We start from the raw sequence: 6,773 nt of genomic DNA, 5'->3' as shown, positions 1-6,773 counted from the left end.
CATGCATGCATATTAATTATATATATATATTGTGAGGTAAATTAATTAAAGTGTGTTTTCATTTGAGACCTTGTCAAAATTCAAGTTAATTAATTTAATTATCAGTACAAATTATATAATTAATGAATCCCAATAATGTCTATATATATGATCGATATAGGCCATATATTAATTGGGGTTAATCTAGGGTTTACTAGCTATATATAGAGCGGGGTTTTATTAGATCGGGTTATTAGCTTGGGGTTATGTGTTTTAACGAGGGTTTGATTAGCGAGGGTTAGTTATATATATATATATATATATATATATATAGAGAGAGAGAGAGAGAGAGAGAAAAGCTTTTCTATTTTGTGACTCCATGGTGGTTGCAATCATCACGGTTGATGCTGCTTTGAGATTCCCATTATGGGTTGGTCCAAACTTTCCCACTATACTTTTCTCTATTTAGTGGATGTGTTTGAGATTTCCTCTTTAAACCGAGTTGGGACCCGTTTGCTGCACCGGCCAGCGCTAGGCCTGCCCCCTTCCATAGCGCTCTGCCCGAGAATCCCTCTACAGAGTCTCATGAGAGCTTCGCTTGAGTGCCCAGTTAGCGAAAGGTTCGGCACCCATCTCTTCTCCCGTTTTAGACTGCTCAATTCCCATGGATCCCGTTTATCCCGTTTTATCTGTGATTGCGGCGAACCCCGATCGAGGCAAACCACCCCTCTCTCTCTTGGTTCATCCCAAATCGCTGCCATCGTCTCTCTCATTATGATGCTCACGATCCAGATCAACCCTCGACCTAACCTCTCATGCCTTCCTCTAACGCCGCCGACGGTCCTCCTTCCCCGTGCTTTCTTGTCCTGCGGGAGCTGCACAACGGAGCTATCTCCCCGGCCACCGTATGGCCTCCCGCCGCTGCACTGGGTGGAGAAGGAGGGGCTGAATCGCCAAGGAAGGTGACGACACCGTTGCATCTGCAGCAAGCTGCGCCTCCTCTCACCTTCATCTCGCGATGCGGCCGGCCAGGGAGAGGGCTGCCATGGGCTATGGCGGGGGGTAGGAGGCCGTGAGGGGCTGGAGCCTGGAGCTCGTCGCCCTAGGAAACGAGGCGATCCCGGGCCTCCACCGCCGCCCTAGGAGGCAGAGGTCTGAAGAAGATGGAAGAAGGGGAGTCCGCCACTCGTCTTCTCCCCTGAGCTGAGCTGAGTTCTTGCCGTGCCGGATTTGGTTACCCTGCTTCTCTTTGCTCGGCAGGTAAACTGTACCCATCCTTTGCACCCATGATTTAAACGCTTTTCTCTTCTTCTGTCTTTTCAGGGTTAATTTCCCTTCTTTATAAGCAACTGCTGCGAATTGAAGTTTTCCGGCCATTGTGGAAATGCGGTCTTCCAATCGGTCTGGCAGTCGAGGTACGATCTGTTCTTGATATCTGTTTCAACATTCAACTCACCCTTGCAGGCTTGCAGGTTAATGTGTTGTTTAGGGTCAGTAGCACATGGGATATCAGTACTGTGTTGTTTAGAGTAAGAAGAGTATAATCAACACCCAGAAAATCAAAGTAACAATGGTCACTACTAGTACCGCTCTCTACGCATTGACACAAAAGTTTATCATACTCCTACAGTATAGAATCAGTCTAGGGGACACACAGTTTGTCAGGTCCTATCTGCTTAACCTGCTGCACTAACTTTGATAGAAGTGAAAACTGAAAACTAGTACTGGCAGTTATTGCCATTTTTGTTTACAATGTAGGAGTGTAGAGGGGATCGGTTTATTTCTAAGAAGAAGCGAGAATTTTTGCAATATAGATCTTTCTAATTTCACTCGAGCTTGCGTTATCTATGGCCTCAGCCTGACAGTGCTGGTCGGCAGCTGCTCTTGTATAAATTTTTTCTCGTATTTGGATTGACACCACGTATTCTGAACTAACACATACAATCCAAAGTTTGTATGCCAGGTAAACCACAATCCAACGTTTGTATACTGTTAAGCTCACATTTTACTAAGTGCCCTTTCAAGATTTATTTGTGTGTCCTTCTGTTGGCACTTATCATTTGCTGGGTGTATGTTTTACGAATTCTTGGACACTTACCACATTCAAAGCACGATGTTGCATAGTTTGTTCTTCTCTTCTTCATTCGGAGCGTGATGTTGCAAATCTGAAGGTTTAACTGACAAAGAAAGACTGGAGTCTGATGCTGCATCGCGTGCCCCTAGTCACCATTTTTCTCATGCATCTAGATCCAGTGTAGGAGCTTAGGATTGATTGTGTGCTTATTCGGTTTCTTGTGTTTGTAATGAACCGATCTGGCATTCAGAGAGCAAAATCCTACCACATGCATTTGATATCCAGTACAGGGTTTGGATAGAGCAAAAGGGGTGCGTCTGACCAATGTTCACTAACATAGCCCGTAGAGCCTTTGAGTGTCACAAGGTTTTTTGTGCATGTTGTAGTCTCTCCATACTAATTCTGGATGAACTTTGTACTGCAAATACTTGCGTTTATCCAATATTCCAAAATGGATTTAGTGCTTATGATGTGGGGAGCTAATGTTCAAACTGGTATTATGCGTCAACGTGTGTTGAGATCTTTTGTTCTTCTCTGCTATGTTGATGCTCCAGTCCCATTTTTGTATATCTGCTTATTTCAGATCCTCAAAAAGCCGGTGTGAGGTCCTAGCCCCCCACTATTAGCAACCTCCTCACTGACACGCCTCCCTCTTGTTGACAACCTCGGCTCGCCAGGAAATTTGACTACTGGGATGTACACTTTCAGTGACTAAAATATTCTACTTCTATGTGTTCTGTTTGAGAAACAATTTAGACATTTGCACTATATGTTGTATAGTATATCATGTGTGAAAAATAACGAAGAATTTTCTTACCCCTCCAGTAGCATTTTGAACTGTGTAATCCTTGTTTGCGTTGCAATATTCACATCTTGCAGTTTTGATATGTGTGGTTCGAACATTTTGGTACATACACATGCACCTGTGAGATTAGCGCAGCCTGTCCTTGATTTATTTTCTTGCCATTGTGTTGCCTTTTCCTTGGCACATTTGCTATTGGAATTCTGTCAGATTAGATGACTGGTTCTGAAGAAAGATTTAATGTCCATTTGTTTCCCAGATTTGTGAGTTGGATATCTTGTTCATTCAACTGTTTGTTAATGCGAAATCTAAGTTGCTGACATTTAAACATATCAACAGAATGGAAATTTTGTCTCGGTTTACTCTTCACTTTAAAGAGGGCACCCATTAGATATGTGCCGAGCACCGTTCAAGCCAATGAACAGGCTCCTTTTGTTTTGGGTGGTTGGCTCTTTTATAAATTGTATACGAATACCTAAGTACTTTTGTTCCCGGATTTTAATTTGGAGAAGAAACAAAGTTGGTTATACAAGCACCGTTTATGCTATTGAACAAGCTCTTTTTGTCTGGGCGGTTGGCTCTTTTTATAAATTGTATGCAAATACGTAACTCCTTTTGTACCCAGATTTTTATTTGGAGAAAAATATAAAATTTGTTATACCGTTTATACCGTTTCTATTTGGAGCGCACTCTTGTTTGCCATGGTGCATATTGATTTTTATAATTTGTTCTGCTACCAAATTCAATGGGCCTTTTTTCCCTCTGTCAATATTGGGGCATAATGAACATGTTTAGTAACAATGAGGCCTCTAATCGACGCGAGATATGCACATATATACACTACTCTTGTGTACTACGCGCGTCAATTTATTCCAATCGGAGGGAGTACAAGGCACTGCTCCCGATTATTTGATTTGTTCTTTTCCAAATGTTGACTGCACTTCTCTGCAATGCCAAATAATATATTGGGCACCATTTGATTTAGAGTAGGCACCAAGTTAGAGTGTTGATTTTCTTATTTTTTTAAAGAGATACTGAAACATTGGGCACCCTTTTTGTTTTAAACATGGAGTATAGATGAACACCTAAGTCTGTTCTTGATTGATTTTCTTTTAAATATGTGGCACTTTTCTTCTGCCTGGGCAATTTGAAGGCTCCTCTGTGCATACTGTGAGGCCTTGTTGGACATACTGTCCAGGGCACAACTAAAATCTTCATAACTAATAGTGTGTTGTCAAGTACCGTTTACATACTTGCAATTGCCATGCGGGCAATTCTCAGACCCCATAGATGGTCGATCTTCCTGTCCAGAAAAGTTTGCACTTTGCCATGCACGCATGTGACCAAAAAAGTCTTTTTATGCAACCGGGTTTGATGGAAAAGGCTGATCAGTCAATGCAGAAAATGTCAGACTAGGTTTCCAGTTTAGGTCATGTGTAAGGGAAAGGTGAGGCTTGTGTTTGCCTATTTTGGTTTGCATCTAACCATTTAATAATTGATCAGTTTGACGTACAATTCTCACTGTTGTGTTTTTCCTTAAATATCTACTACAATTGAGGGTACGTAAGTATGTGTGGCACTTTTAATAAATCATAACAAAGTAGCTACATTGATTTTTATTTGTAACAACAAACAAGATGGTTAAAAATATACAAAGCATTAAACAACTGTATGATTTTAGTCTGTGCATATACTCATAATGTTATTGTACAAGTTTATTTTTACAAGTCATACAAAGGTAACTAATTCGATAAAAGATTCTCACATACTTGTGATAGAAGGATATTATTTAGGGTTCAAGCACCCTCCTCACAAACAAAAACATACTGATGCTTAAGGAAATGAGAAAATTTTGCACCCCCAAAGAACCCTTTTGGTTGTTACCTAGCACCGTTTTCATTTTTCTCACGCACTGTTCCCTACCACGTGTGGCTCTTTTTATATATCATACCCCATTCTGATAGCATATGTTAGCATATTTATCTATGGTTTAACTACTATCTGTTGATCAATTAGGGTAAAACATTTACTTGTGTTATCATGCATCTGCAGGATTTCTTTGGTAGTAAAATAGATTAAAATTTGCTTTTGAGCTGTTGGGATAGAAGTGAGCTGGAGCTGGAATGCAAGCTAAAAGGACATGTTCACAGGTAGATCTCCTTAAAATGATTGTACGCGCACCATTAGAATGTATGTATGGAACCATTTGCGGAACACACTATCTCCTCAATATGATTTCTTATGTGAAGTGGTACTGAAATATTCCGAATGGTCTCATCGTGGAGCAAATCGTGTAGTTGTTGAATTTCTTAGCAAACTTTAGTTGATTGTTTGATCCAAAATAAATGGATGCAACTAGTCTATAAGGCATGGGTAGGAGAAAATTCTTCATTTTGAGCCATAGGAATCAAGCTTTATTTTGAAAATCCTTTATTATATAGTCTTTGGCCAGTCACCTTTTAACACTATGTCAGGCACCTCATCAGATTTTTCTAAGCAAGGATTTGGAGTTCTAACTTCGTTACTTCCTCATCTTATCCACACCAAACCAGACCATGGTATGAACATTGTTTCAATTTGTGCCTTTAGTTTATCTGTTGGGCCACATTCTATGTTTCTACCATGATGAAGTTTGGTATGGCTATCTCGTATGCACTTTTCCTTTGGGTGGTTCGAACCTTTCTCTACCTACACATGCACCTTTCATTTATACGTGTAGCTCTTTACGATTAATTGAATATCTAATTCGAGCTAAATCAATTTACTCTATTTTTTTCTTTTGGTAATGCATATAATTATATATTCTCTTTTGAGGCATTAATATATATTATTTTTGTTAGTTAAAGGCTACTCAAATCATGTTTGTACTTTATATGTATCTCTTTCCTGCTCAGGACCCCAATGGCAATGTAATACAGGCGTGCTGCCATCATTTATTCCAAGGGGCGCCTGGTGATTCAGAGTCTACGCCGACGAGCTGATGCATCCGGCATGTCAGCTATATCTACTTGATTATTTTTCTATTTGTGTTACAAACAATATGGTATTGTATTATGAACCATTAACACATACTTTGTTTTCTTTTCTGTTTTGATTGGTTTCAGCGCTGTGCTAGGCCATCGTCATATATAGCCATCTGGTGCTGTGTGTGGCCCTGGCAGGTGTCCAAAGTCTATGTCACATGGTGGGCCTAGCCAGTACAACGTAGTAGTATTATATGATGCTCGTAGAGCTGTTGTTTTAAATGTTGATTCAGTTTGAATTTCCCGTTACGCCAAATAGAGACACGAAGAGAGCCATCCATCACTCACAGAGACACCAAGAGAGCCATCCATCACTCCTGTGAGGGTTCACCAGACTGACATGGAGCTAAAAGACAACCACACTGCCCCGGATTTCATGGAAAGGCTGCACCGCATGCAGCAGTGAAGGTCAGAGTAGGTTGCCTAATTAGGTACCGTGTAAGAAGAAAGACAGCTGCATGCTTTGCCTTTTTAATACAGCGAACTGTAGAAACTAAAGAATCTAGCTCCTTTTCTAGCCAAAGGTACGGATCTCAATGCGAATGAGTGGTTCTGATTACACCCTCCACTACTTACAAACATAGCAAATCCACTCTCTCTCTCTCTATATATATATATCTTTACTATTAAATTGCAATAGGTGGTTGCCTGGTGTCATAAACGGGCCAAAACGTGTTATTTCTAGGCCCAATATAATCTATACCATAGGCCTGCTGATCTCCCGATCGAATATTTGCTCTCGCCCAGGTTCTGTCGATGAGGTTGTATCCTGCTCAAATACTCCCTCCGTGTCGTATGGTAAAAGGACCCAATCCTGTTGCAATCAACAGCTGACGAGTCGGCGCAGGAGGCAGCAGTGCCGATCAGTCTCCAAATCCTCGGCTGCCAGGGCGGC

At 41.0% G+C, this 6,773-nt stretch overlaps 1 long non-coding RNA gene across 2 annotated transcripts; it reads left to right on the top strand.

The window, feature by feature from the left end:
- The first annotated feature begins 347 nt into the window (after positions 1–347).
- On the top strand, positions 348–6,442 carry LOC127332523 (uncharacterized). 2 transcript variants are annotated; one of them, XR_007870511.2, is made up of 5 exons: positions 348–1,394; positions 4,908–5,005; positions 5,330–5,413; positions 5,750–5,848; positions 5,960–6,442. It is a non-coding gene; the product is annotated as an uncharacterized lncRNA (long non-coding RNA). The 2 variants fall into 2 exon arrangements; XR_007870510.2 differs by having other exon boundaries at positions 351–1,394; positions 5,750–6,442.
- Positions 6,443–6,773: the final 331 nt, after the last annotated feature.

This window comes from Lolium perenne, chromosome 4 (assembly GCF_019359855.2).
Source record: "Lolium perenne isolate Kyuss_39 chromosome 4, Kyuss_2.0, whole genome shotgun sequence".
Classification (NCBI taxonomy): domain Eukaryota; kingdom Viridiplantae; phylum Streptophyta; class Magnoliopsida; order Poales; family Poaceae; genus Lolium; species Lolium perenne.
This window is presented reverse-complemented; position numbering and strand designations above follow the sequence as displayed.